Genomic DNA, 7,736 nt, shown 5'->3' on the forward strand with positions numbered 1-7,736 from the left:
CAACTTCTCTCCCTCTTCCTCCGCCTCCAGTCCTGCCGTTCATTCCCATTGGACGGAATCAGAGAGGCGAAATAAGCGCTGAAAACAGGTGGCAGGATTTGTAAGGTGTAGCCGCCAAACAAATGTCTGATTTATCATTGTGGGTTATTTGGGGGGGTGATTATTTTCACTGTAGCCTCAGAAAATAGCATTTGTATCAGCTGCCTCGAATAAAGACTAATAAGACTAATAAATCCTGCAACATGACGGAAGGCGCGTCCTTCACCTGAGAACATGGAAAGGACCTGCACGCTTCTCTGTTTAGAGTAAGAAAAACCTCTGATGGTTTAGGCTGGAGTTGGATGGTATAATGCATCAGCCTCTAACAATAATACATTTTTCTTTCATTTCTTATCTGTTGATCTGGGCCAGCTGCTGCATACAATGCCTTGCAGGGACAAATAAAGTTGTATTGCATTGAATTGAATATTATCTTAATAATTGATGCCTTAAGGAAAAGATTAAAAATAAAAAAAACGATATGTAATTAACACAAGATAATGTAAGCACCATTTTCCGTTAGGGATTCTCTGATTTCAGTCCTGACAGACTAAGCAATTTATAATCCAACTCTACAGAGTCCATACAGCATAATCCTGCATAATTAGACTATTCTACCTGGCCTAATCGGTTTAATATTATGATTCCCTCTCTGTGCGTTATGTGCACCCTTAATCGGATGAGCGCAGACGCGGAATTATGTGGGAGCGGATTAGACCGTTTTCTAATAACAGGTCAGCCAATCCTGTGATTATGCAACCTGACAGACATCAATAAAGCAAATCATATCGTGCGTGATTCTAAGTATTTATACAAAAGCAGCCCTATGTAAACACCTCACCCAGACACTGGACGGAAGACAGGCAGTGGTCCACCAATGGAGAAAAATGTGTCTTCCTATATGTACCGACTGCTAGTTTCCTCTTTATGTGCATTTTTGTTTGTATGTTTTGTTGTGTTTAATTCTCTAGATGCTCTCGCTACACGTGTCTCTTTGAATTTGGGTAAATAAGCGCAGTAATGTGTTGTTTCTGCCCTGGGCTGATTCGTGATGGGTCAGTGATGGAGAGTGGCTGGCTCAACAAGCGGGAAACTCCTCATAGAAAGGCCTGGGGAAAGGTCAAAGGTCAGGTCAGAGCCGTCACAGATGAAAGCCATTTACTGAGCACAATGGAACAGGAATAATAAGAGAAAGTGAAGGAAGTAGGACAGGACATATGTATTTTTAGTGTATCTGTGTTTCTGCATTTGTTGGGCCTGGTTTTAGTTTTAGATTATTTTTAGGATTTTTAAAATGGAATAGGATTAAGGTTACATTTTAAAAAAAGGTGGTCTACAATTCAAGGTTGTACTAGGTGCACTGGCACAGGTGAAATTACAACAAAACCCCTCTAATTATGAAATAACATAAAAATTCTGGTTAGGCTTAGTGCTGTGGGAAACAGAAATAATTTTACAGATCAAACAATTACGTTATTAATCAAGAAAATAATCAGGAGATCAATCAATAGTCATTAGCTGTACCTGCAGCTGTGGGTTAGCCCATGAGGTTTTGGCTCACCTGCACGGTCGGTGCTTTCCTCCCATTTGTGTTTTTCCTGTTTATCCTCTCAAATAAAAAGACCAAACTAAATTATGTAAAAAGACTAATCATCTGGTCAAAACTTTAATGTTCTGGCAGCAGTTTCTTCACAGCTGCTCTGCCAATAAAACACAGGAGCAAAGGAGAGAGTGAGAAAGATTTGACAAACACTATACAATACAATGAAGCACAGAAAATGGAAAAAGGCCTGCCAGGGGCCCAAGGGGACATTAGGAATGACGGAAAACAGGAATGGAGGCAGGCCACACTCTATATCTTTCACAAGTCTTAATGTTGTCGACAGAGGTTAGGGGGCAGCAGAGAAAGATGGAGAGTTTGGAGCAATGGAAGCAGAGGGCAGTGACAGAGAGGAGGAATGATGGGCCCATTGAATGAAAAGGTTAGTTCACAGCCCTGCCCTGCCTGCAGCATACATCAGATGCATGGTGTGAGAAATATCTGAACGAGAAAGTGAATGATAGAATACAAAGAGGAATAATAAAGTGGGATGGCAGTTGCTATGCCAACGCTGTAGTATACAGATGAGCTCTCACACCACCTGGTCTGTCTCTCTCTCTCTCTCCTCCCTCTGAGTTTAAAGCCACATAAAAGCCGGACTACGGGAAATGATACTGTATAAATCACATAAAACTTCTAAGTGAGCAACAGGTGGGTGGGTGAGGGAGGAAATAGAGGAGGGGAGTGATGTGTGTCTGGTGGGGAGGAAAAAGGGGGGATGTAGAGAAAAGGTGAGAATTTGGAGAAGGAAGCTCATCAGTGAGAGGAGAGAGGGACTGATTGGATTCTGGCTGAATGGACAAAAGGCCCCTCCCAACACGCACATGCACACGCACACACACGCACGCACACATAAACACTTTGACAAAAAATAGCAATCATTGCATTTCCTGTACAATTCTACGCATTTATTTCAAATGCGTCTGCCTTTGTCATTACAGATTATTCTAATGTTGGTTTACACAGCCATTGATAAATACATGTGTGAAGATAGAAGCAGTCAAGGTTTTTACGTAAAAGGAATAATTTGACATTTTGGGAAATATGATTACCTATTTTCTTCCTTGTTAAAGACTGATAACACTCTTGTACAAATATGATCCTACAGCTGGCAGCAAGTCAGCTTAGCTCAGCACAAAGACTGGACAGGGGGAAATATCTGCCTACGATAACAAGAAATAGTCTGGCACATAACCCTCCGTCAAACCACAATGTGTCTTCTTTTACATCCGGATTAAACAAACAAGATGAAATGTTGATTACTGAGCTTCATTGGTGCTGATTGTTACCTTTCGGTAGGGTCAAGCTAGCTGTTCCTTGATGTTCCCAGTCTTTGTGCTAAGCTAAGCTAACTGTTTGACAGCTGCAACTTCATATTTACCGACAAACATATGTGTGGGACTGAGCTTCTCATCTAACTCTCAACAAGAAAGCTAATAGACCTGAGCAGATAAAGTCTTATCTTACATTTTATGATTGAGTCAGGATTGCTGATGCATGAGCATATAAGCAGCATTTTAATGGTAGGTAGAAGCAGAGATACTTTATATTCGAGTTTCATGTATAATAAAGTGTCATAAACTGGTGATTTTCTCAGAAATGTGGCAGAGGACAAGTGGAAATTCTCGAAGTACAGGTACTTTAAGATTATACAAGTACAGTAAAATGTGTTGAATAATTGAATAACATGACCGCACTCTGACTGAACTGCAAGGTCAGTCAATGCAGAAAAGGAAATGGAGCTGCACATTTTCCACAATCTCCGGATCAGACACCTGTTGTTGAGCAGATTTATGATAAATGTCAGAGATTTGATGAGTAAGGCCTTTTGCATAGCTGCATGGCTCTTCGTGGGAAATCATTGGGCTTGCCCTACTCTATCAGACATGCTCTAATCGCTGACCCACACCGGCTCCACTGTATCTTAATGGCTCAGATTGCATTAGGGGCCTGGAAGCTGCGCGGGCTTACCCACAACCTAAAACCGACAAGCTGTATGCAGATGGATCTCTGCACAGCAAACAGCACTCTGATATGACTGCCTGAGAGAGACTAATCAAATACAAAGAGCAGGAGACTACGGGGGGTAAAAGATAGAGGGGAAGAGGGGGGGGGCTGTAGAGGGTGGAGTAAAGGCTGTGGGTAATGCGTCCGCTCTCCCATTTAAGTGGCTAACAAGCAGTGCGGAACATCTCGCCTCCAAACAACTGTGGCCTTTTAATGAAAGGACAGACACACATGCAGGCATACACACACACGCAAACACACACGCACACACACACACACAGGATGCTGACACAGCTTTAGTAGACTCTATGTCTTTCAGAAGTTGTATCAAACCCCAAATAAAATAGTCGGCGCTCCATGTCAGGCCTTGTTCTTTAGGATGTAAGATATCATGTGGAAATAGTGCATCGTCACCTCCGACTGAAGAGCCAGTTGGTTAAGTGTGCTGCTTACAAGCGTGTGCAGCTGTCATGTTACTAATATTTGGAAGTGTGTGAAGAGTTCAGAGGCTGACTGCAGTTTCACACTGTCAGCATGATAGCAAAGTGTATGCTGTGGCGGTGCTGATGTGCTGGATGTGTGTGTGTGTTTGTGTCAGCTGTCTCCTGACCAAAAGGAACTAGTCAGCAGACGAGATAGTGCCAGATTTCCTCTCACACAATTTTCCTGTCACTTTAACATCCAGGTCCTTTTATCCCCTCTGAGGTTTGACTTGGCTTTGGGTGGCTTTAAGGTTTTTTTTTTTTTTAGGCCGGATACTGGACAGCCGCTCTCATCCTGGAGTCCCTGAAGCCCACTGGTGCCCACATAGATCGGCTGCTGTATCTTCATGCCAAGTGGTCCCAATTAGTTTGAAAGATGCCTCGTCGCTGTTCCAACCAGGCAAGGTGATTAACTTGGCTTTTGTTTAAGCTACCTATCACAGAGCCAGGGATGATGGCAACATATTCCCAGCTGCCACTCACAACCCAGATGATGACCGTGACCATTGCTCCTTTGCATTTGACATCCCTCCTTGGAAACCATCTGCTCCACCTGGTCCGGCTCCTTGGGAACAACCTCTTGGTTGATATCCAGCCTAGTCCAAGAGTGTGCAACAGTGTCTTCATACTGCTCTACTACTGCTACTGCTTCCCCAGGACCAATGTGAGAGGCAAAGGAACAAAGCATGATGGAGGGAAGGATGGATGAGTGGAACGGGGGCCGCGGTGTTCTTTACAGTGGACTTGAAGAGCAATTTCAGTTATTTCTGTGTGATCAGCTGGTTGTTGGCCCCGTCAGCCAACACCACCCTTTCTTCTGTTGAAATGGCAGTGGTAGTTCTGAGATCCTGTGTCCTGTTTAGTCCTCTTCTAATGCATAGGTAGCCGGGAGTCAAGGTCTCAAGCCTTTCAACAAAAGGAATGTGATGTTGTATGCTGTGTGTCACCCTTGATTGATTGGCTAAGCATGTCTGCAGCTGTCCTGATGCTGACATGGCTTAGTGTTAAAGGAGTTCAGAAGCTAATTACAGTTTCATAGCATCCGTTTGATAGTCAGGTTTTGTGTGTGTGTGTGTGTGTGTGTGTGTGTGTGTGTGTGTGTGTGTGTGTGTGTGTGATTCTGCAGTCTTCATGAGTCAGCTGTCTCTTATCTCTCAGCTAAGTGACACTGCCTGCCTGACTTTTTGTGACACTTTATTCCTTGAAAAAGCGCCATCGTATAGTAAAGTCAGTTTTACTAGATCTAACCATGATAGTGATCAAATTACCAAGCTGCTGTGCTTCCATTGTGCTATGGTCCTGTGCATCTGTCCAAATTTCAGTTGTACCGTGCTTGACAATGTTGTAGCATTACAGAAACACTAGCTTTGTGCTACTGTATAATACCATGCAAAGGATAACTTCCATTACATTTAATTCCCAAATGTAGGTCAGGAAATAATACAGCATATATATTAACTCTCTGCCTTTTTGACTTCAGCCTCCACATAGGCCACTTTTCTAGCTGTGCGACCTGGTCAGGGGATGTAAATGAAGGATATTAATTGGCAATATACTCTAGTGGTCACACATGAAATGCTGGCATGGTTCTCATTTGACTCACTTGCTATTATACTCCTTGCATCCTACTGCCAAACTCTAAGCAAAATTGAACTTATGAGTTCATTCTTAATCACGGAAGCTGACAAAATCCTCTCAACTCAAGGTCCAGATGTTCAGTCTTTCCGTTATTCTGTGCACCTCTAGGACTTCTCATCCATTCTGACTCCATTGACGTTGTTTTGGCAGCTTCAGATCAGCTTCTTTATTTTATTAAATCACTGGAATGAGATATCATGTCCTTTAATCTTTCTAGAGTGTTGCTGTATTCTCTGTAAACCCACATTATGTACACACCGAAAATGTCAAAGATCTTGGGATAGCAGGTCAGAGTATTTAATAAAGGCACTTATTTCAATGCTGTGATGACAGAGGGGACAAAACTCCTGCTGAAATGAGTTCTCCTCCATCATAAGGTCCTGTATCTCCATCCTGATGTCAGTGATGTGACTTGATGATCAGTATCATTTGACTGTTCTGTGAGTGATGGCTCTGCTGTTCATCTCCGAGGGTTCGGCTGTGGGAAGGCTGATGATTTTGGAGGCAGTGTGTGTGATGATGGTTAACTTGAGATGGTCAACATGGTGAAGAAACAGGAGGAACAGCACAACAGGATGCTGATATTATTGATAGCTGGCACTGCAGCATATGAGTCTATTGGTACACTCCCAGAGTTAGTCTCATTATGAATGTGCACAGTTGTACTGTATAAGGATGCACGAGTAACACTCTTTAATGGCATTGCTTCAGTGCAATCCCATAATGTACCATTTATTCAATGACCAACAGCACTGGGAAAACTACTCCACTTGGACACATGCTCCTACAGTGACTGCACCATGGTATATGATTTCGTACCACAGTAGTAACACTGTCAGTTTTGGTGGAACTGTGCCATTACGTCATAACAGTATTTCATACTGAGCCCAGTAAAATGGCAGTACAGATGTGTCACTTTTATTCTGTGGCCAGTTATTTGTCCCTAACTGAAAATACCACCCATTATCTTCACAGTACCAAAGCACTTCTGCAAGGCCTCTCTTTTCCTTTCTGATTCTTCTAGGACTCCAGCGTTTGGTCCCTTCTGTCACACCTTTGATGACCATTTTAAATGTGCACCGGACTCCACAGGTTCTCATGATCTTGTGTTTTTTAGCCCAGCCGCTCAGCCATTGCCCTCCGCGCTCAGCCTTCATGTATATTCCCTCTTTCCCCTCTCTCATTTATTTTCATTGGAGAGCATCGATTGGCTTGTTTAAGCCCTTCGGTGTGGACTAATATTTCACTCCATGCGGCCCCGTTCCACTGGCCCATCCTTCCCTCCATCGTGCTTTACTCCTCTCCCTCTCTCATTAGTCCTGCCCTCCCACCATCCAAATACTTGACAGCAGAGACCATATGACTCCAACTTGATGGGTGGAGATCCTGATTAAAACAAGCTCTCACTATTGCACACAGGCCATTTCGACAGCACAAACACACACATCTATATGTGTGCACACGTTTATATAACTTGAAGGGAACCTCATTTATTGATTTCTTAGCTCCAACTTTAAGTGTAGGGCCATTATCATACAAACTGATAGATCCACTGTACGCCTTTATCATACGTCTGTGATTTTTCTACCAGAAGTTGTTGGGATTCCACTGCTACACATCCTCCTCTAATGAAACGGGCAGTTTGGGGGACATTAACAATAAAATTATTTATGAGGCACTACACTGATTGGCTGGCAATATTGGTGCCACCGTCACGTCCCTCGAGAGAAACAATTGCTGCTGAACTGGAGACTGCATCTAATGCTACACAAAGCTGATTCAGGATGAGGCACTGAACATTACTGTTTGTTCCCAGTGATGCATCACACCATGCAACAGCTCTAAATGGCTTGTTCAAATGTTCAAAGTGTTATTGCATCACATTAAGACACTGCTGAAACGACGAGGAGTATCAGTATTATCCAGCATCATGGTTTTACAGCACCTAACTGACATCGACGAAAGAATGC

Source organism: Chaetodon auriga, chromosome 8 (assembly GCF_051107435.1).
Source record: "Chaetodon auriga isolate fChaAug3 chromosome 8, fChaAug3.hap1, whole genome shotgun sequence".
In the NCBI taxonomy this organism is placed as follows: Eukaryota; Metazoa; Chordata; class Actinopteri; order Chaetodontiformes; family Chaetodontidae; genus Chaetodon; species Chaetodon auriga.